Below are 24,760 nucleotides of genomic sequence, written 5' to 3'. Positions count from 1 at the left end.
CTTTAAAAGGAACGCCTTTTAATATAATGCTTGATCAGACGACTTTTGACTGCTTATCCCTAATAAATTGTTCAAACAAAATTAAAGTCTTCAAAAGAAAAATAAAATAAAATAAAATAGTTTAAACAAAACGTGTTGGCTACTTGTGTCCTAAAAGAAACTTGCTCATACGAGTACATTTTTTTAGACAAGAAGAAAAGGAATTTCATCAGTATAATATAACCAAACACCATTTATATATAATTTCTAAGAAATCAAGAATTTCAGTAACAGTTTATAACACATTAAAACTAAATACTTCCTCCGTTAATGGTTATTTGCAACAAAGGAATATTTTATATCTCACAAATAATACCTCTTTGTTGCAAATAACCATTAACGGAGGAAGTACATAGCATATGTGATCAACAATCGTCTCAACAAAAATTTCATCCGTAGCAATATAATTTGTGAGTTAGCAATGAGTAACTCCACTGATGCGTAGTCATTTGAATGAAAATACTTATGTGGTCTAGTCCTTTCAATTCTCATGGTGATTTTAAAACCCTAAATCTTCAACTCTCAACATACAAATAGAAAAAGAAAATAAAAATAAGAGAAAAATCATCTCAAGGATGAGATCTATTTATCGAAAGCAATTAAAAGTTGTGCTTACTATCGGTAATAACATCGATGAAAGCTCCTACAAAAATTCACAACTGAGATCAACAGGAAAAGAAATGGCAAGGATGGAGAGAAAAGGGAGAGGAGAAGGAAAACCTTATAAAAATTATTTATAATAATAAAATTTTAGCAATGGAGGATAGAAAAACCCTCCTATGAGAGAACCCCTAAATGAAACTAAGGAAAACCCCGTCATTACTCTTAGGCCCTGTTCTTTTCACCTTAAAAAAATAATATTAAGTAAAAATAATTTTAGTTCAGTAAAAATAAGTTCAGTTCAGTAAAATAAGTTCAGTTTAGTAAAAATAATTTCAGTTCAGTAAAAATAAGTCCAGTTCAGTAAAATTCAGTTTTCTTAAAGAAGAACTATAATAGAAAATCAGTAAAAATAATTTCAGTTCAGTAAAAATAATTTAATTTCAGTAAAAATAATTTCAGTTCAGTAAAATTAAGTTCAGTTCAGTAAACATAAGTTCAGTTCAGTAAAATTAATTTCAGTTCAGTAAAATTAAAGTGAATCAAACAGGGCCTTAATCACCCTAGACTTGCTCATAAAGTAAATGATTAATGTTATAATTCAAGGGCGGAGCCAAGATTTTAGCGTTGGTAGGGCTTCCACGACTAATTTAATTCTAATCAACATACAACAATATAATCCAATATACAAGCAATCATATATTAAAAATTTAGAATAGCCCATTATCATAGATTACCATAACGAAAGAAGTGTCATTGATAAATAATTATCCGTTTTATTTAGAGCAAAATTTAAACCACCTAGCCACTATGAAAAAGAACTAATGTAGAATTTAACACAATATTGACGAGTAACATTACAATATCTGGAGAAATTTTAAGTCATCAAGATTATCAATATTAAAGTTTTAAAATTTGTTCCAGCCAAATAATGGAGAAATTTCTTTGGAAGTTAATGAAATCTGCAACATCCTCATCCCAATGTTTGATCGAAGGGAAGCTATATAGCCACCTGAAGAAATGTGGATGTTCCTCCTACTGCCTTTGGCCTGGTAGTCAATGACATCCTTCAGCTCGCTCCCCGCTGCTAGGGGTGCTCGTTCTGCTTCGTGAAAAGGGATGGTAATCGTGTTGCACACGAGCTAGCTAAACCCAGTTCTAGTTTTGATGAGCTTATGGAGAGTATGGTTGAAAAGATCCCTTCGAGTATCTCTGTTTTTGTAATTGCTGATTTGCACTCTTTAGCTGATTAATAAATATCTTTGCTCGGTTTTCGTCAAAAAAGATTATCAATATTAGTTAATACTAGATAAAACCCGTCCGATGTACGGTTTGTTTGTATTTTTAAAACAATTTTTTTTTTTATTTATAAATTGTAAATTTTCGTTTATTCGTTAGATATTTACATAAAATTCCTGAATTCAAAAGATAATATATTATAGGAAAAATTGGCTTAAAATAATACCAATTATCAACGGTGTGTGCAAAATAATACGAACTCAAATATCTGCTATTAGTGGTACCATCTTTTATACTATATGTGCATAATAGTACGCAAGTCACCGAAAACATATTTTGAGTGACATTCCGTCCATATTTATTACTATTATTTTGTTTTTCAAAATACATATTGAATTAATAATTTCCTTTACAATCAAATTAATAATGCATGCCCCACCCCTTTGTTAGTTTTTTTTACAAAAAAAAAAAAAATATCAATATGTATTTAAATAATTTATTTTAAAATACATGTAGTGATTATTTCTATTACCAGTCTACCACACAATAATAAATAGGGTACTATAATTTAATTAGTTTCAAAAATTGTTTAAAATATCCAAAAATTCCTTACATTATTTAGGTTTGTGAATGTGGGAAAATTTCAAGTATTTTGAAACTAATTATATCAACATAATAATAAGGCATTTAATAATCCTATTTACTATGTAGAAATTACTTTATGCATTATGAAAAAAAATATATTGATTTTTTTTAACAAAAGGGTGGGGCATTATTAATTTGGATTGTAAAGAAAATTGTTAACATAATACTATGTATGTATTTTAAAAAGATTATAGAAAATTAATATAAAAAATAATAAATAATTACAAAGATGGACGGAACATTCATCGAAATACTTTTCCAGAGATTGACATACTATTTTGCACATATAGTATAAAAAGTGGTACTACTAATAGCAAATAGTTGAGTTTGTATTATGTTGCACATATCGTTGATAGTTGGTATTATTTTAAGCCAATTTTCCAATAGAAAAGGAAAATTTGTTAATTACTACCTTAAAAGAGAGGCTTTGTCAGTTACTACCCCTAAAAAAAAAGTTTCCAATTACTACCCTAATTCACCTAAATTACACCGATTACTACCCAAGTGCACTTTTCGATGATTTAACTCACCTTATGACGTCATAACCCCTATTTAACCACACTTTACCCTAACTCTAGTATAATTAGCCTAACCAACCCAATAATTAAACTTAATAAACTTAATTAACCTTAATTAACACAAATTAACTAACAAAATTTACCCCAACTACTCATCTGATTTAAATCACATGAGCAGAGTACCCAATTCAACCCCTCAAACGGCTCCTTCACCATTATCAACCAAAATCCTCTCATCCTATCACTGTAAATCACCAAATCTTTCATCAACCTGTCACATCGCAAAAGGAAGACTTTTGAAAAGGTAATTGATTAATTTGCTTCAATGTTGTGTTATAATGGTCTGATTTTTAGGATTCATTGTAAATTTTAGGTTTTTTCATGATTGAACACTTGAACGATTTAATTAGTGGTAATCGCATAAAGACTGTAAATTTACTTATTTGGAACCAACGATTGCAGGGGCTGTTCTTTGTTCTCCTCCAATGGTAACTCCTTTGTTCTTCCGCATTTTTTGCAAAATACACTTGGAATGTTGTTTACAAGCAAATTACTTTGTAAGTTAGTGCAAATTATGAGCTTGCAATGGGATTAGTGCGCACACGAACTATAATTCTGGGTTTTAGATGGGTTTTGCTAAGGAAGAAGAAGAAAAGTTCAGATGAGGGAGAGAGATGGGAGGGAATTAACCTTTTTTTTTTTGGCAGAGTTAGGTGGGGGTAATAAATTGAGGGGGGGGGGGTAATTAGCTGGGGTAATTTTTTAATTTGGGTTGGTTAGGCTAATTATACTAGAGTAAGGGTTTAGTGTGGTTAAATAGGGGTTATGACGTCATAAGGTGAGTTAAATCACCGGAAAGTGCTAATCGGTGCAATTTAGGTGAATTAGGGGTAGTAATTAGAAACTTTTGTCTTTAAGGGTAGTAACTGACAAAGCCTCTCTTTTTGAGGTAGTAATTAACAAATTTTCCAATAGAAAAACCAAAACTACTGAAAAAGAAAGAGAATTGAATGGAAATACCTCAAATTTACTATGTTGTTTGTTTTAAAAAAGAGAAACAAACTGACAGTCGCACCACCACACAACAACCTATCTCCTTCACTTCCCATCTTTTTCAGCCACCACCTAGCCACACACCATTCGTCGCACCAACTACACTACTTGCCGCTACTCACCGACTCTCCTCCCGCTGCGCTGCTGCCCCCACAACACCCTCCTCTATCGCGAATAATTTCCCCAAGCCTCGTAAAACCTTAGATCCGCTTCCCTCTCCCCATAAAACCCTAGAAATCACTTCTTTCTCCTCGTAAAGCCGTTGTCCGCGTGAGGACGGGGGATGGGCGAACGCCGATTTTACGAGGAGAAAGAAGTGGTTTCTAGGGTTTTACGGGGCTTGGGGGGAGTTTTTTGGGGGAGGGGAGGGGAGGGGCGGCAGCGCGGCGGGGGAGAGGCGGCGAACAGCGGTGAGTGGAACTGCAGTGCGGTGACTAGCTTTTTCTGGTGGTGTAATGGTGTAAATAGGTAGGAGGGTGATGGTATAGTGGTGTGGTTGTGGTACGGAACGAGAATGGGAAATACCTTGGGGGAATGGGGAATCAACTTGGAAGGATTGGGGTAATGAAGAGGGTAAAGAGAATGAGAAAAAATGCCTAACAAACAACAATAAAGGGAATCAGAACAGTTAATTCCATTTCCTTTTGATAAATACCCCCAACTAAACGGCCCCGAGTACAATGGTACCAAATGGAAAATCTCTTCCTAGTACTAAAAATGAAACAAACAAACCCGTTAGATCTGACGGTTGACATTACTCTGTTATGCGTGTCAACTAATCTTCCTCCTACGTTTTAATTTTCAATTTTATTTTCCTTACACTTTCTTTGCAGCACCCCCCTTCTTTCCTCTGCACCTCCATTGAAGCGCGTACTCTGAAACCTCCATTGAAGCGGTTTTTGAGCTTCCTCTCCTCCATTGAAGCAACTTCTTAGGTAAGCTGGTTCATTTATTTATTTTTGAATCATTAAATACCAATATCACAATCTAGGGTATATCGTTAATTTAATTCTCAGCATACTCATTTTAGGGTTCTTCTTAGGTGAAAATTTGAACTTTTGGTTATCATTATTCAAGTTATGAGATATTATAACGATCGATTATGTTGCTAGAGATTTGCTATGTGCTATTTACGTTAAGATTATTAAGTGAGAAGAATTGAATGTGATTTTTGGAGGCTAATTTGATTATTGAGTCAAATTTGGTTGCTAATGTGTTGAAGGCTGTTGTTTATAACACTTTATTGTTGGATGGAACTATGAAAATGAACCTTTAGTCGGTTCAGGCGGCCGCCCCTCGTGCCTTGGCTGCTCAGGGGCGGGCCTAGTTGTGATTTTGATTAGTTGATATTTTGAATATGTGTTTTCGCGTAGATTGGTTAAATGCAAGCTTACTGAAGTGCTTCCTTTTAGAATTTTAATTGAATTGATTTATGAAATTATTTTTCGGAATATCGTAGTGCATTGCCCTAACAAACATTAGCATAAGACCCTTAATTTTCTTAAAGTGCCCTTGTTTGATAATCTATATTAGTTGGCTGAGAAAATTGGGGTAATTGGGCTGTGTAGAAGCCTTTTAATGAGCGGAACAATATTTAATGCCTTTTGGTGTTACAGGCGAAATGGATGGTTCAGCAGCAAACCAGCTTCCGGAAGTGGATTCTTTGCCTGATGGTTTTGTTGAGAGTGCTCCAGACTCCATAGCTCCTGTAACACTATTGAATGAAAAGGAGAAATCATCATGTGACTACAAAGAGAATAGTTTGGCGGAACCGGATAGCTCAAGTGATTTTAGCTATGATGCATCACTAAATGGGTTTGTTTCAGTTGAAGGAAAAGGTGATAAGGTGACCAAAGTTCGCACATTTCCCGTTCCATTGTCTGAGAAGGATGGTTATGATGCTTCGGGAGAATCTGCCAATGTTTCTGATGATGGCTGCTTTGAGCAGAGAGAAGATACTTTGGCAATCAAAGCTGAATCATCTACCTCTGCTTCAGGAGGATCTGATTTAAGAACGAGCAGTAATGAGAAAAATAAAGGGCAATCAGAAGTCCAAACCGCTGATAAATGTAATTACCTATGCTTCCTGAAGTTCTTTATCGGTTTCTTAGTGATGCTATTAGTTTCATGGGGCTTTGTAGATGATTTAATTTACAGACCATATGGAATTATTGCATGTTTTCCTACACTTAAAATCATGTACATTGTGAATCATAAGATATTGCCTAACCATTTATGAAAATGAAACCTAAAGGTTAACAAGTGAATCATGGTAAGATGTTTATATCAATGGCTGTAGTGTACACTTATAACTTCCCCCTTTTGTTTCTGTGCTGACATGTTGACAGTCATGAAACCTGATAATTTTTTTATGTGCTGATTTTTTTTTATAAGGGTTGTAGGCTTAACAATTATTCTGTCAAATTTTGTGTTGCAAATCTAATTGTACTTACTCTGAGCTTTTGTCAGAACAAGGAGCAGTCTTGTTTCATAACAGTTTTTGCTGTTCCTTCTAGGGGAAGATAAAGTAATTTAACCCTAGTGATGAATGTATGGTGCAAATACTATAGTTATGCAAACTGTAGTTAAGTGTATCGTATAACATGTGATTACTAGTAGGTTTGATGGGAAGCAATAGGATGAGTAAGGTGCCTACGTCTGTGCAACTCTCTGCCTCTATTTAGGGTAATCGTCTTTGTGATAGCAGCCCTTATGTATTTTTTACTATTGTAAGATTAACATGGTCCAATGAGAAACTAGTTAATTGGAATTTCCCCATATCTATAAATCCTATTGAACTTTGAGATGATTGACTAGTAAAATCCTAAATAGGTCTTCCAATTATTTTTTTTTCTTTTAATTTATATGCAACGACATGAGGCATTGTTACGTTCATATGATGAATGTGGTGGATGTGCGTTTGTTACATTGGTTTTGTGACCATACAAGAAAGAAACGGTTGAGAAATTAGATAATTAGGAAGAAAGTAGGGTTCACATCTATTGAGAACAAATGAGGGAGGAATTCGATAATAATTAAGAAAGCAAGGGACTTAAAATAAGACGGAATTGAATGAGGCTCCTATTAGAAAGCTTGAAGAGTGGCAAAATGATGGGATTGTGATGGGTAGGGGAAGACATCAGATAACTTAGAGGGTGATTGGGAGTGTTATAACTTATAAGCCGTTTGGGGATTGAGGGAAAATATGGCATTGGATAGAGTGAATTAGAGGGACAAAATCTGCGCTGAGGACGCATCATGACTTAAAATATTTGTTTATCTTTTCTCTTTTTCTTTTAGCTTAACTCATTGTGTTTTTGCAAACTTTACTTATTTTCCTGTGTTTAGGTTTTTAAAAATATATTTTAGTTATTTTTTCCTTTGTTTCATCACCCCTTACTCAATATTTTCTCAAATTTTAATTATATATCCTTTTTTTGAGTTTTCACTCTACACTGCCCTCATTTTAATTAATTTTTTTTTTCTTTTTCTTGTTTTTCATTCACTTTCATTTTATCACATTTTTTTTTTCTTTGTTCCATTTAATGAAAATGGGTTCTTATTACGCTTTATCTTAGTCGACCCCAAATCATTTTGGGACTAAGGGTTTGTTGTTTTGTTGTTGATCCTTTTTGCAAAAATAATTAAAAATATTAAAAATAAATAAGTGTTACTTCCTTCATCTAAAAAATACCAAGTGTATTATGCTTGAATTTGATAGTGTTGTCAGTGCTGGTAAACTGGTTTAAAGTGATTCTAATTATTAAGGAAGCCATTATTGGATTGAGATATTCTTCAAATTAAAAGATAATAACATGTAAAGTTTGGAGAATGGTTTGATTAGAGATTTGATTGGTGCACTTTCCCTCTTAAGCTTCTAAGTTCCAATTTGTGAGGCCTTTGTTTAGCAGGAGTCAAGATTTTAGCTTGTGAGCATTTCTTGACTTTTTCAATTTTGTGGATAAGCTTAAGGGCCCAAGATCTTTTCCCCTTACTTTACCCTCTTTTTGTATTTTGGTGTCACTCCCTGTCTCACTTTCACCTTAGTGCTCTAATATGATTAAAGTGAAATAATAATTAATTAAAGGCTAAGTCAATCAAGCTTAGTTTTAATAGAAGTTTATACTCGTAACTTTACCGAAATTCACTCAAGGGGGGAAAGCTGCTGGCTATGAGAGAGAGTGGCATGTTTTCTTTCTGACTACTGACACTATCTTATGAGTTGTCATGCAAGGGAGCATGAGAGTTGTGTTTAGGTTCATTACCTGAATATGTAGGAGTCAATTCTACCTTTTCTTCCCCATGAATATTCTCTGGTTTATTGATTGTTGCATCTTCACACACTGGCTAGCTTGAAGCCTTGAAGTGTGAGTTCCTGAACCACATGCCATTTTTCTTTTGTGAAGTGGGCTTATATTGAACTCTTTTTCTATAGATCTGCCTTAAGTTCAAGTGTTGTTGTTCTTCAGCATATCTAGGGGGATCAGATGTACCAAATAATTCAAAAGAAGCACAGTCATCTGAGAATCTGAAAAACCGAAAGGTAATTATTGTGTAAGCTTATCATGAACTTGCTAATAAATTTTGTACATTACTTTGTTGTATTGGTTCTATGTGATCAAATCTTGTTCATTCTGCTCCCCCTTCCCCACCCTCACCCTCCCCCCTTTTTAATTTGAAGTTTCTGTTCACAATAGAGACTGAAATGCAATGCTTAATATTTTCTAATTTTATGAAGCATCAAGAAGTGAGGCCACTCCTTATTGGACCTCATTATCATATACTTTTGTCTAATTTTCCCTGCGAAAGGGATAGGTTAGCTGATAATCTTTCTCAACCTAATGGGAATAGCATGGCATAGGAAGGGCTTTGAATTTGTGACATAGGGACGTGCATTCCTTATGCAATATGAACCATAGATGCAAATCTAATTGCCCTCAGCTAAGAGAACAGAAGCAGCTTGCTAATCATCTTTACTCTCCTTTGATCCTTTGTCCTAATTTTTCTTTGACTTAGTTTAAGAGAGCATGATCGAAGTGTGCTTAACAAGCGCTCATGTGTTTATGTGGCTACATTTGGAACTAGTAGGGTTCTCTTGTGATGTGAACTTATTTACTGGTTTCTTGCCTAATGACTTGGGTTTAAATAGGAGACAAATTAGAACTGGAGTGGTATTGCATATCGAGACTGCTTCTTACCTCCTTTTTGTCGTTTCATTGGCTGCTTCTCCTTTTGATGTAAAGCAAATATGAGTAATATTTTATCTGGAAGGAGTTGTTTATCTTAGTGGCAGCATCCATGTGCAAAGAAATTTCTCTTTTTGACGGTCTTGTTTATGAATAAATTCCTTATCCACTACTTTTAGATTTCATGCATCAGACCCATGATATGCTCTATTTTGTTAAGTTTGAGGATCTCTCTTTAATTTTTAATAATTGTTAATTTTGAACTAATGCCAAATTTGAGATTTTGACCTGAATAATAATCATTAACACACATTTAATCTTGGGTCAGCTACACTTGTGCCAAACAACCTAGTTACCTACCTTGTAGGAAGTAATGCCAGCAAGATGACTCACATACTTTCATAAGCTAAACCAATACATATACAACCTATGTGTTCATATTTGCTGCAAATGAGCAAACAACGATAGCACTAAGTCATAACACAACTGATAAGGAATAGATTTCTAGTTGATAAGTGTAACCAACTTTCTAGCCCTGGAGATATGCAACATTCATTATATTCAGTACTCCCTCTGTGTTTAAATAAATGAAATGTTTTCCTTTTGCGGCTGTGTTTATATAAATGAAACGTTTCCACTTTTAGTAACTTCTCTCTATTTTTTAAATACATTTTCTCTACTTTTTAATAATATTCTACTAACTAAAAGTCCCTACAAAACCCCTTACTTCTTTCTCACTCCTCAACTTAAACCCCATTACCTGTTATTTTAATAAATTCAACTAACCTTCTTAAAACTCCGTGAAATTCAAAACGTTTCATTTATTTAAATACAGAGAGAGTATCATTCACTTTCTGTTTAACAGCGGAGAGCTATTTTCATAATATCTTTTCTCTTAATCTTGTGAATTAGCATTAGCAATAGGAGGCTCAACTCTACACTTATTCAATTATTCCATCTCAAGTGACATTCCTTCAGCAGTTCGAAATTCAAAATTCCTTACCAGGATTTTCTACCAGGTGTTGGTGTGCTGCTGTAAGACAAAAGAGCAGGTTCTTCTTATATATTCCTTTTGACTTTTGCATTCCCTTGTATGATGTTGTGGTGGGTTTTGATGGAAAATGTAAGCCTTTTGTTCCATTCCAAACGAATGGCCTATTTTGTGTGGTGTGTATGAGGTTATGTCACATGAATCTTCATCATAATTATAAAGCTTAGATGAAGGACAATTTTTTGAGACATTGCAAAGTATTTTACATGTAATGTGTTAGGCTTATCTTCATCTGCAATTCTATCTGTTGTACAGCATTGGTAATTTCTCAACAATTGCTTTTAGATTTTAATTAGAAGTATATTGTTGCTACAGGAAACACCTGAAGGGAAGCGTAAAAGTTCAAAGCGTACCTTCAAAACTGAGCAGGAATTTTTGGAGTTCACTTTAAAAGTATAAACAAGTTCTTACAGAACGAGATGCAGGTAAATAGGGGGAATAAATTCAAGGCTGCTCCACCAAGGCTGCTCCCAACTTGATTTTCTTTGAAAAGCCGTTTCATTTCCTGTGTTTTGAATCATACTACAATATTCTATATGGACTGTTTATGTTTCTGCATCAGCCATTCAACAGCCATTCAACTCTATTATCATAGTCAATATGTTTGGTGTATAGCTAAACTTCATATAATCGATAATCTTAAATATATTCTAGCCACCACAATCAACTAAGGTTTAGCAATTCAGATCTCTTCAGGTAGCAAATCGTGGTGTGAAAAGGTATAGTATTAGGTATAATCTAAAATTTATATTCCTAAATTCTTGTATTGTAAGGGTGAAGGTAAATACCAATTCGTCAATTCCCACAATGATGGCTAAGAAGTGTGATGTTACACCTGCGAGACGCTGCTTTCATGACACACTCTGGTTGCTTATGCAAGTTCACAACTGCAATTTTTTCCCATGGAAATAGTTTTCATTGACAGGATATGAATACCATATGGGGATTTCTAGGTTTGTGTGGCCTGTTTATTCAATTAAGGGTGAGGTTCCAATCTTTCCAGTTCTTTTATGAACTTTTCCCTACACTTTGGAGTTTGGACTATACAATCTTGGAAAAGAAGGAAGGAAATATAAGTAGGTCATGTAGGCACAGCATAATATCATATCGGAAGAGTTGGACATCTTTTTTTGTCTCAAGTATAACATATGTTAATAGTTGCAACAGACTGAATTGGATAGCAATATTTTAGTGGAATGCTGTGGTTTCCTATTGTTTAGTCTTTTTTTTTTATTTTTTTTTATTTTTTTTTTTTTATAGAGTTTAAAATCACTTGGTATGAAATCTAGTCCTTTATTTTTCTTGAAATGCAAATATTGATCTACCATTTTCTTGTTGTAGCTATTGCTGTTCGAGACAAGCTTGAGTCATTGTGTAGGGAGTTACAACGTCAGAATAAGATGTTAATGGTATACAACTTTCTTGCCTCCATCTGTTAGTTTTCAATATACATCTTGTGGATGTGAAATGTGATTATGTGATTATGTGAATGGTGTTGAGCAATGATATATGACATTATATGTGAAATGTATAATTGAGATGATTTTTTTCTTAGGAAATTGAGCAGAAGCATTTATTAAGGCTCATTTTGTTTCAATAACCTAGCTTATGACCTCTAGCCCATAGACTCATATCAAGGCAGTTCCATCATGTAATGGCTATTAACATTTAAAGGTAAATTTGTCAAGAAACCTTCTTAAGCAAGTTTGTCAGAAAAACATTTAAATATATTTTTGGTAACTGAAAACCTTAATGTAACTTTTTTAGTTAGAGAGACGGCTTTACCCCACTTTCTGACGTTGACTTGGGGTGTGCAGGTCACGTGACATTTTGTTCTTTCTATTTTCACTCTCTACCTGCCATTAAAACCTGCTCTCTCTAATTTGCTCATTCACTTGCAATTAAATATCCAAATCAGCCCTAAGGTAGTTAGTTTTAGCGGTTGAAGACTTTCCCTACTGAATTCGACCAAGGTAATGTCTAAATTCCTGTGTAATTTGTGCTTAATTCTTTGAATTGAAGGTTTACGGAAAATTAGAATTTCTTCCCCCAATCTTTAAACTAATTTCAATCTCTAAGGCTGAGAATTGCCCTTTGAGTGTGACTGGTATGGGTGAGTACCACAGTGGAGTTAATGCAAGAAAGCGGAAGCCAAAGAAACAAGTTGTCTTTGAGAAAGAGGACCTACAAGGTGAAGTTGGTGCTTTGCTGGTTGCTGGGGAGATGGCAAATGATTGCCTTCCTATTGTTAATCAGAAGTAGAATTCAAGAATTGGAAATTCTTGTACTATGCTGGGGTGGAGATTGTTGTAAGAGCATGAATCACTTCCTTTGGAGTTACTTGTGTGCACTTGGAGAAGCTTAGTATTTGAACTGTACATTGATCATGGTTCTGAGCATGTCTATCATTTATGTAAAAGAAGATGGATTAAAATGAGGAAGGGAAAGATTTTCGATTCTATTTTGATTTTGAACATCTGTAAGAGGAAGCCTCAGTATTGGACCAGCTCCAGTTTTGGACAGATTGGAATTAGTGGGAGAGGAAAGTTTGGGAAAAGGGTGGAAATAGCAAAATATATGGTTGCGTGACCTGCATACCCCAAGTCAAGGCCGTAAATAGACTGGTCAATGTCTGAAGGTGGGGTTAGGTTGTCTCTTACATAAAAATTTACATTAAGGTTTTATTGTTTTATTGTTTTAACTTGCCAAAAAATATTTAAAACGTTTTTGTTTGATAAAGAAGTTGCTTTAAAAGGTTTCTTCAGACAAATTTTCCTTTTATTAAACTTGTTGGACTAACTTCTAAGAAGATGTTCCATGGTGTGATAAAATCACTTTGTGAAGTACTTTGTTTTATTTAATTGTTATGTTTGGACTTTCATGCTTGCTAATGCATATATTCATTATCAACATTTTTAATTATCAATATGTAAAAATTATAAAAAGTTGATATTTTGAAAATATATGTTACACAAATCTTACAAGAACCCATGACTGTTTTTATTGATTCAATTAGCTTTGTTCAATCAACAAAAACTTTCGTTGTAAAAAAAAAAAAAAACACCTATGGATGTATGGCATTTATTGGTATGTTATTGCTTGAGTTTTAGAAGTATTCCCATAAATCATCATTATGAATATGTGCATCCCAAAAGTACCCTGAACTTGGTGTTTATCAAATTTGAATTTTTAATTTTATTTTTTCTTCTCTTCCTGTCAAATTCAAATCAAAGTTATGTTTTATGTTTTTTAAGTGTGTGTAAACTTTCTGTGTATCTGAATCTGTACACTAACTTTCTAAACTTGTGGGCTTGATATAGACTGTTAAGATCTGAAAAAAATATGATACTTGTATCAGTTTATGCACTCATTGCTCTAACATGAGACTTAATATAAATATCTAAAGAACTGATGGTATATATGCAGGATGAATTTAAAAGAGTATCAGAGGAAGGGCAGAATTTGAGATCAGATTTATCTACCAAGTTCGAGGATGCTATAAAGGTTTATATTTGACAATTATTCTTTACAGCTGATTACTTTCTAATGCCTGTCTCATTTTGTTTTTTATGATTGAAAACTAGACACTATTTATAACTAAATAAACTCTTCTAAATTTTTTCCAAAACAGAAAACAATATCATGTCATTTCTTGTTTGATTCTTCACAGTGGGTACTTAAAGAATATCAAACATGACAAGAGAGCTGTTAAAAGCTAAAAATGTGCATTGGCAAATGTGCCAAATGGAATTAGTAGAGATCTTAGAGATTGATCAGACATTTTATTGGATTCGATAGTTTTCATTTTGAAAAAAATTGAGGGAGTATTACTATTGTACCTTTAGGCTCTTTTTTCATCTTATTATTTCCACTTATTTCTAGAAAAAACTAGTTTTTACCTAAGTTTAGGTAAGTTCATTTGAGCTGTTCATATAAGTGAATAGAAGGCACCCTGGAATGAACTGACTTAGGGGAGGGTATTATGGGTAGTTTAGTATGTTAGTAGTTATCAAATGTAGTATGGGCAATATAGGAAGTCTAGTATTATTAGGTTTGTAGTTGTTAGCCTTAGTATAAATAGGGAAAGGAGAGAAGGAAGCAGTAGGCAGATATTTGGTGAGAACCTTTTGGAGAGTTATGGCCTAAAGCTATTAATGGAGAGTTGCGAGCTAAACTCACTATCGAAGATTGATAGCCTTAAGCTATTAAATTATCGTTTGTAACCATTCCGCCATTATCAATCAATTTAAAGCTTTCACCTTTATTAATTTGCTAGTAAAAACAGAAATTCGTGCTGTTGTATTGACTTCTACTGGGTGTCCGAATATCAGTTCATTACACACCCTTAATGTTATCATCAAGTAAGAATTCTTGGATGACTTTAAGCATGATGGATTTGAATTTAAATAGGTAAGGATAATCATGGTACTAAGGCTTTATACATTATATACATAGTATCTTATTAAACGTGGCCTATTTTATAGGGGTGGAGGGAATAATGTAGAGAAGGGTGGGAGAACCTAGTGGAATTTATCACCTGGATGACTGGCTGGAACATGGGAAAAGTGATCCCATTCTGCATATTAAGGCACTAAGCTCATGTATAGTCTCATACGGATCAGCCCTAGCTGGAAACCACTGCCCCAAGTAGAAACATCTACTATCTTACATAGACCATCTCTGAAACTAACTAAATCGATCCTCAGGGTGGCCAGTACTCTAGTAATTAATTTAGAAGCTTTAGAGGAAGATATAATCAAGTTCATAGGGAAAGTTTTGGTTGAAGTTCTTGATGATGTGAAAATGAGATTATGGAAACCATGTGGTATGTCTGCCCCCCACCCACCAAAAATAAAAAAATAAAAAAAAATAAAAAAACTCTCTTATGGAGAAGCTGCCGTAATACAATGCTTATATGGATATCGTGTGGTAAATCTGGTTTGAACAAAAGTGCCGTGTAGTAATATATTGTGGGAAAAAAAGTATCTAGAATCATTTCACCTAATGTACTGGACTCATGGCTGATACAACCAAAGTGAGAGCTCCTTTAGAGTATGGCTGCTCCCCTGAAGGTGCTGAATGAGGTTGCCTTACAAGACCTTGGTAGATACAAACCATACTCACTCAAGGGGCATGCCACAGAGCATAGGCAGAAAGGGAAAACACCAGCTTTGTCCAATTGATTTTTATTGGCTTGGCTTTATGCTGCTTGCAGACTCAAAAAACTTAAAGCGTGGTCTGTGTTATTTAAGCGAGTCCAGTGCTCATTCAAAGGACCTTTGGTCTTCAGAAGTATGGACGGAATGCCCCTACATGCTCACCTGTCCTATACTATCATACTAATCTTTTGAAATTCACTTCTGACATATCCTTGCTTTTTATCCCTTGGTAGTATTGGTACTATGGTACTAATGATATGTTATGGTTTAAGAACTTGAAAGCACCCTTAACTTGGAGAGCAACCTTCGTCTTTGTCAACTTCTGAATCACCAAGTACTGAAATTTATTTGGTCAGAGAGGGTGTGATTTCAGCATTCATTTTTTATTTTGCCCGAAGCAAATCATCTTGACATTTTACTTTGAGGGAAAGAATCTGCAAATAAGGATTTGGCTGAGCTCTCGATTTGTGGGGGATTTTGATTTATTGGAGACTCTAGATTGGAGCTTTTCATGGTGTCTTCTCCTGTACCCCTGGAGGTACAATATGCAAATTGATAAAAAACAATCTCCTTAGGGAACCCAAAGTCTTGTGTTAAAATTAATAAAAAGAATAGGAAAGAAAGCTTTTCTGTGTACAATCTGCTTGGACAGGCTCAATACTGTGTACGTATAACAACTTTCAAACCTAGATAATTATTAAGTGTATATCCTATGATATGTCTTGTGCTATTGTACTTGGAAGATTGGGAGCCATATGCTCTTGCATAATGGTTTGGCTTTATTTAGGAGCTATTGCTATCTCTGATTATGTGGTTGGGAGAATGTTGGGATCTTTAATAGTAGCTATAAGCTATTCCAGGCCCGTACTGCTTTATGGGTTAAGTTGTAGATACCTCTGGGCTAGGGTTTTATTAATATTCAGCATGATTGGCCCATAGTTATTTTCCACTAGTTCCAGGAGGACTCGTAACTTTCTTTATATATACATTTTAAAATTAGAGATGCTTACAAAATACTGTATGTACCCTTCCTCTCCTATAGGAAGCACATATAGATCCTTAAAATGATTATCAATTTTGTTCCAAAGGACTTAAAATCATCTGCTATGATACTCATGCATTTTTCATATGCTTATAAAGATAAGGAGTATATTTCTTGTAGTGCATCAGCGCATGTGCATTTTTCAGTTGTATTCTATCACCTAAGTTGGATTATATCCACAGGCTATTGATTTATTGAACGTTTTTTTTTACTGTAATAGTAAAATAGATGTCTTTTTTTTATTATTATTTTTTTTTTTTTAAAAAAAAAAAGAAAAAAGAAATAAGCACTAGTGTTGGCTCTAATGGTTATCATTTAGAGTTATTCAATAGTTAAAATTTTCTAATGGAGGAATGTACTTGTTGGCCTCCTTCTATGAGGTGCAACTGATGATGCTTTTTTATTCTTCCATCTGATCATATCTGATATTTAATGTGCTTGTTGCAGGATGTGAGTGTCAGGCTAGAAGAGCAGAAAGGAGAATGCATTTCTCAGCTGAAGGAGAATGAAATGTAAGTTGTGAAAAACCATGTGATCCTATAGTTAATCAACAAGTATATTATAATGCAGATAATTGATGTAAAAATTTACAGATGAAATTAATTAGTGTCCCTTAAATTTTTTTTATAAAAAATCTGTCAAAGTAGCCTTCTGGTCTCTCTTTTCACGTCGATTACCTACTTCCTACTTTCTAAGTCCTACTTCATTCCCCAATGACAACAATGTCGGCATCCTGCATTGATTTTCTACCTGCTTCCTTTTTCCCTTTGATCTCCTTGCCTCTTTCATTGTAAAATGTTATATCAACTGTATTCAATTTAAGATGTCTGCAACTTCAGATTTCCTCCTCTTAGAAGAGACACATTTCCAACTTCACATTATAAAATATTGACAAAATCCCTCTCTAAACTTTCCCTCTCTTTTTATAATTTTTCTACTAATATGTGTTCTTAAATAATTAAAGAGTGTGGTTAATTGCTGAAGTGTTGGGTGAGAATTCCATTCCTTTGTAAGAGTGTAAGCATCCAATATGAGTACTTGAGGCAGATAAGTGTCATTGTAACGTAGCTCCTACTTATGCATACATATCTTAAAGGAAATTTCCTTATTCCTTGTGCCCATTTTGTGACTTAGAATTAGTTGCAAAACTGCATGTCAGACTCTTGTATCCATGCATCTTAATTTCCATTTTACCTTTTCAAACATTTTATACTGGGATTGTATTCTGGTGATCAACTATGGCTACATTTTTTAAAAAATGTTTACTGCTTTTGCCCTCTTTTTCTTTTTGGGGGAGTGAAGCTCCTGTTCATTGAGAATATGTTGCTCTGGACAAATGGAGTATTTACATGTTTTCTTAAACCTAATTTTTGTTGGTAGTGTATTAGAACATAGATATATGTTAGAATCAATTATTTTCTGTTGTATTAGTATTTGAAATCATGACTCTGTCCTCTGCATCTTTGCTTGTGCCCTTGGGATTTAGGCTGAGAGACAAATTGAAGCAGCTTGCTGATCATTACACTCAGTGTCAACAACAATATGCCCAGGAGGTACTGTGTAGGCATACTTTATGGTTAATATTCTGTATATAAATCATGTGGAAATCTCAACTTTAAAGTTATTGGAACTTGCTTTGATCCTGTGGCATTTGGTAATATTGCTGTGCAGCTGAAGCAAAAATCACTAGAGCTTAAGATTGCTGAACTGAAAGTTGAGCAAAATGAGGAAAAAGTGGCACATGAACAGGCTCAAATAAAGGTATATGCCGAGAAAATATCACAGCTTTTGGAAACTGAAAAAAGTCTACGTCAACAATTAACAGCTGATGGAGAAAAATTTCAACAGTTTCAAGTGAGTATCACTCTCTATCATCATGTCATGGGAGGAAATAAAAAACGCCCTTTTTTTTTACATCAATGTAATTGAGAAGCGTTTATTTTGTAGACCCTGTTTATTTGGGTGCAAAACGTTAATTCTATCTGATAGAAAGTAAATCACTTTCTTTGCAGGATGCACTGCTGAAGAGCAATGAGGTTTTTGAAACATTTAAGCAAGAGATTGAAAAGGTAATTCTATAGTCTCACTGTTGCATATAATTTTGAAAACCATGGCCTGTGTCAGAACTTATAACATCATTAACATGTATTTCTAATGATTATGAGGCTTTTTAATCAGATTCCTGCATTCTGTTGTGTTTAAACAGATGTCCAAATTGACAAAAGACCTGAAAAAGGAAAATACTTTCTTGAAGAGCAAATGTGAGAAATCAGATTTTACTCTTATAGAACTCGTTGAAGAGGTAAACCCTTTTGCCCCGTTTCTTTGCCCATGTATCTCTTAACTTGCATGCATTCAATTAGAACCATAGATCTGTTATCTTATTAAGGGGGTGATCTTGGATCTTTGTAAGGTGTCTGTGAGGTCATCTTGACCACTTTTTCAGTTTGTCATCTCCTGATTTTCCCCAACTGTGTGCGGATCCAATTTACTGTGTTGTCATCTCCAGATAATAAATTTTTTTCCTCTAATGACTACTGATTCAACAACAACAAAGCCTTAGTCCCAAAATGATTTGGGCTCGGCTTACATGAATCGTTATAAGGAACCATCCGAAAAGGAAATAGAGCATAACATAATAATCGATTGAATAAAACTTGGAAAAAGTTGTGTAAAGTGACTACTGATCCAATTAGTAAAATTTAACTGTCATGGTCTCGTACTCCAGTATTTAATTTACAATTGACTTTTGGATGCAATTTGTGAGAATGCATTATTTTCTACAAACTCCTTGCTTGAAAAGAAAGGATAAATTCCTCTTCTTAAGAACCATGTTAGCTGATCAGAATATTTTACATTGATTTATTGGCCCCAAATAAAGCTTATGTTTGCATCTTGAATTCTCGATTCCCTTCAATCTATCCTGGACCTCAAGTTAGATGTAGACTTATCTCTTCTTATTGGATAGCCTGGGTGTTTCTCACTTGTGTTTGTTTGATAATAGCTGCAAGTCTGCAACCCTGCAAAACCTGGCAAAATTATATGTAATATCAATTCATTTCCCTGATATGTCAGACACACTTTGGCTATTTTGATACGTCATGTTTGAAATTATTTTGTACTTATTGCATGGATTGAATTTCACTCTTTTCCAAATTCTGGAAACTGCATTATGAATGATGTTTTGCAGATTACAATTCCTTAAGAAATTGTGCTATGGAACTTTTGCATCTTTTGGTTATAGCAAATGAAATCATGTATGGAATTTCCTGGATTGTGTTTCATATCCCTTAGAGATGTACTGTAGAATGCTTTGCCATTATACATCTATATGCAGCTCTTTGCAATTTGCTATTCCCACTAAATTGGATGATGATCTTCATAATGCTGATTTTTACTCATTTGATTGTAAGTTTTCATCTTCTGGTAATAACTAATGGGTGTCATTTCCTTTGAGCAGCGGGAACGTATGAAGAAACAATTGGAAAAGACAAAGAACCAAAAGGAAAAGCTTGAATCACTATGTCGCTCACTACAAGCTGAAAGAAAACAGGGTTCGATTGGCTCTAGTCAAGCTGACTCTGTTCAAGTCCAAGAATGAACGTTGTTGCACTGACTCCTGTTTCTCGAGACTTTTTACTTTGCACCCTAGAGATACCCAATTCACAAGTTTTTGTTGTAAATTCCTTTTTATTTAGCGTTATCTGAATCAAGCATCTTATCTCTTTTGTTACTTGACTATTCGAAAATGAAAATATAGGATCTGTATTTTCAACTGCATCGTCTTGTTAACCGCCTGTTGGCTTTGAAACTCTATATTTCTTCCCCTCATATTTGAAGACTATCAGATTGGTCCTACTGGTTTGCCGAGAAAATTTGGTTCATCTTCAATAAAGTTTATTCCATTTCCGCAGTAGTTTTTTTTACTTATAATTTTGTTGATGAATTTTATCTCAGCTCTCTTTACGAGTTTTTCTCTCTACAACAGCTGGTAAGGCTCTTTTAAGATGGATTTATGTAAGTGCATAAGTGCATTGTATCTCAGCATAAGTGAGCTACTCTTCCTCCACAAAATTCTTCTCTAGCACTGTATGTCTTCCTTCTCATCTTCCCGAAAACTTGAAACGGATTCATGAATACAATATCTAATGGAACAGATACCGACTTTTGAGGGCACCTCGTGATGCAAGTATCACCTCCCCATTATCATGCACCATAGCATGATGGTAATGCCTCAAATTCTTAATGCTTTGCGAAGATTGATGAAGTAGCAAATGCGAAAATAGCACCTTGATGTCTCTTGCATTTTAAACTTTATTTCCATTGCACTGGCTTGACTGTGGAGTGTGGATCAGCGACTTGGTTAGCTATGATTATAACTATCTCCACAATCAATCTTGGGATTAAAAAAAAACTAGCCAATCCCCATTGATATCCTATATCAACAAGTTTTGTTGATATAATGGCATTTCCGCAATTATGATACCTACTTTTTGCAATTTATTCATTGTTTAATATTATTGGTGAGCTGGACCCGTTTTATGAGTCAAATGTGTCCGTTGTGGGTAAAGTTTGAAGCGGACGGTGAAGTTAACGCCGTCAAGTGTTTATTGTGGCCAATTCTTCTACTTGAAAGAGAAGAAGAGAGAGAAACAAATATACAGAGATAGAGTGGGTACTTTCATGGCGATTTTCCGGCAGATCTGGTTTGATTTTCTGGTCGCCGGTTTGCAAAGTTCGACCTCGGTAGCTGAATCTCTCCTTTAACTGATTATTGTGTGAAATCGACACATCGGAGCTGAATTGAAGTTGTTGCTTGTTGGGAAAAACTGATTTACCATGACTCAATTTGCTTAGTTAATGTTTATTTTTTCGAATCATATAGGGAATTGCGTTGATTGCTGGGAAAATTACTGTTAATAATTGAAGTGGGTCTTATGTGATATGTACATAGTTTTGATTCAATGTTTCTGCATGATTGCAGTACCGCGAAAACGATCAATCTACTGAGTGGAGTAATCGAAGAAAGTGCTACTGCTGAGTAATTGAAGATGGTGAAATGGGCTGAACAAAGTGAAACTACTGAGTGATTAGAGATTTAAAGATGGTTACAAGATTGAAGGCTGCGAAATTGCTGAGTTATTGAAGATGGTGGGTGAGCTGGAGCAATTGCAGAGAGCAATCGCTTGACAACTATCTAACGTCGTCTATCTCGAAACGGGGTATTGTTCAACGGGATGTGTGGGCAGTCCATGTGTCGACGATTTTGCCCCTTATTTAATGAGTGAAAAGACACTGATGCCCTTATATCAACAAGTTATGTTGATATGGGATATCAACTTGTATTTCCTAAAAAAAAACTGCTATATATATCATTAATTGGAGGTATGGATATAATTATGCCAGGTCTAATATTTTATACATACAATCATATACCTTAATCATGTAGCAAAAAATTCAGAAGGCTGGACAACCAATAATGTTATGCCCACAAACAATGCAACCTCTTATACCAGAAGCTACAACAAAACAGAGTTTCCCTAAAAACTGAAGAAACAAATCAATGGTTTTTAATGCTCATTAACTATGTAAAAGACAACCATAGAAACATGTAAAACACTAGCCAATATTTCCTACGTTTTTTCAGTTGGACCACTTTCCTCTTAGAACTATTTTGAAATCATTGTCCCATTTTTCTATTAGGTAAATTATAGTTCAAATTACGGAGTAAATGCATGCCCTTACTTTTTGGTACATCACATATTTATAAAGCCTTTGTAGTAATTGTTAGATAATGTAAATAATATATTGTATATTATTAGTTATATAATATACACTAGATTATTTACATAATCTAATAGTAACAAGCTAGTGAAGCTACTCTTTCCCCCACCACCCTTAAAAAATGTGCCAGACAGATGGAACACCTAAAAGGCAGGAAGTACATAACAGTGGGTCACGAACCTCTGTTGCAAAATTATCACGTGAAGGCAACTATAGCCTAAAAGGTCTGTTGCTTTTCTATGGTTTTAGATGTCGGGCAACTCTTAGTAAAATTAAAGCCAAAACTAAAGCAGCATCTGGAACCCCAATAGGCCAACAAAAAAAAAAAAAAAAAACAAAGGGCAGCTAGCCAATAGTCCATGTATGTCCAATCATAGTGAAGTAACTCAATTGGAAATATTAGTCGGCCGCTTAGTTTGTTTCTATTCCATCATTAATTTAGCTATAAAAGGAGCAAAGCTCTTAGTAAGCAAAACCATCTTCAATTCCTTCTCACTAAATCTCTTATCTCTATTATCTTTATCTGCTTAGAATATTATCATACCAATAAAATGTCAAACTTTTCATTATTAAACGTGTGTTTTATTTGAGTTTTCTTGATGAGTGTTTTAGAGATTCATAGTTTGTCTAATTCAAACTCCTCAAAACAATTATGCCATATTGATGAATACTTTGCCTTAATGCAATTTAAAGGTTCTTTCATCATCAACATTTCGGCATCCAAACATTGCTCAAGGCCATCTTTTTATCCTTATGAAAGAGGACTAGGTGGTCAAGTAGCAAAGGCAAAAACCAATTCATGGAAAAGGGCAACATATTGTTGTGGATGAGAGGGGGGGAATTGTCATCCAATTACGGGTCACGTGGTTGACCTGGACCTAAGTTGTGCTCAACTTCAAGGGAAGTATTGGGTTAAACAACACCCTCTTCCTACTCCATCTATAAACACTTAATTTGGCCTTTAATGATTTCACCCTATCCCACATTCCATCAGAATTTGGTCAATTTCATCATTTAACCAAGCTTAATCTTTCTCACTCAAACTTTCGAGGTATGGTTCCCTCTGAAATTGGCTATCTTCATCAATTGAATTCCCTTGACTTCAGGAGATTGTAACTCTTCAACTCCGCTAATTAATTCTAAGGATTTACGGCAATAAGGATTGTTTACGAAATGGTTGAAGGATAATCTAATGTGTCTTCACCCACTCGAAAATGTGTCTGAATACCCACTAGGGTTTACGCAATATATGTGCAATATATGTGCAATATATAAATGTAATATAATATAATATATAATATATAATATATAATATATAATATATGTGCAATATAATATATTTATTTTTAGAGTTTTATATTCATTATGTAAGTTTATATAAATGTTTATGATTAACAATTTAGAATAATAAATTCATTCATATTTGATTAAAAATTAGTTTGTTTGATTTATATATATTGTAAATCTACTAGAAGATGTATGTATTGAGCTTTAAAAAATACATTTAAGTTAGGCCAATTTATTTATTCCAATATTTATTGTATGAGATATATAAGTAGTTAAAAATGTTAAGAAATTATAGAGTGTATAATATTGACTTGGTTACGTACCTCCACCATAGCTTACCCGCAACTATCACAGGCGACCTATGTGCAGAGTAATTGGTCTTCAAACTTTGAATTACATCTACATAGTCTAGCAACGCCTAGTCTGTTGTTAGGAAAGTCCTAAACTAATGATCAGTCATGGCTGCTTCTATAGAGTAGACGGAATTGATTGACCGTAGAAGCGATGGTGAAGGGGTGCCAAAGAACGAATTTATTTGATGCTACTCTCTACAAGCTTTGTTTTTTTTTTTTTTTAATTTTTTTTTTTTTTTGTGTTTTTTAAGTAAAAAAGAAAAATTTATTTGATTGTTTTGTTTAATCCACGAAACAAATTACGTTTGAAAATTTGGTGAAATCTATTAAATGTAAATACAAGCAAATTACAAATATGAATGTGATAACAAATTTGTCCAAAAAAACATGGGATAAATATATACTACTTGTTGTCCATGACTTGACTGAATTTTTTAGCTAGTTTGGTTTTATCATTTAGAACAAAATGTTAACTAAAATCCAGAGGGGTGAATTAATATAATTAAAAACGAGATTTAAAAATAAAATTTGACTAGAATAGATATTATACCTCAATATGAACTAACATCGCCCGAAATTTGGTTGCACTTTGATTTAGTACCCCAGATTCATTCAGAGGATAGATTTTGCCTTGTTCACTACCAAACAACACAAAATGGGAGATTCCACTTGTGATTCTCCCCATAATGTGTCGCCTACGAGCAACTTCTGCATAAACAAGAGGTTTCTAGACCCAAAGTGGTCCAACTTTTGGGTGTAATTTAGCAATTTCAGGTATCACACCCCATAAAAAAGAAGAAATAC

The 24,760-nt window shown here is 34.2% G+C and overlaps 1 pseudogene across 1 annotated transcript; it reads left to right on the top strand.

The window, feature by feature from the left end:
* Window positions 1-4,904: 4,904 nt before the first annotated feature.
* LOC145594700 (uncharacterized) lies at window positions 4,905-20,426 on the top strand (annotated as a pseudogene). The gene is made up of 12 exons (XR_014102860.1): window positions 4,905-5,029; window positions 5,711-6,163; window positions 8,564-8,637; window positions 10,647-10,756; window positions 11,673-11,740; window positions 13,758-13,835; window positions 16,980-17,044; window positions 18,019-18,085; window positions 18,204-18,386; window positions 18,545-18,601; window positions 18,739-18,834; window positions 19,993-20,426. The product of XR_014102860.1 is annotated as an uncharacterized LOC145594700 (transcript).
* Window positions 20,427-24,760: the final 4,334 nt, after the last annotated feature.

Source organism: Chenopodium album, chromosome 19, assembly GCF_948465745.1.
Source record: "Chenopodium album chromosome 19, dcCheAlbu1.1, whole genome shotgun sequence".
NCBI classification, from domain to species: domain Eukaryota; kingdom Viridiplantae; phylum Streptophyta; class Magnoliopsida; order Caryophyllales; family Amaranthaceae; genus Chenopodium; species Chenopodium album.
The sequence above is the reverse complement of the archived record's forward strand: the minus strand, read 5'-3'. Positions and strand labels throughout refer to the sequence as shown.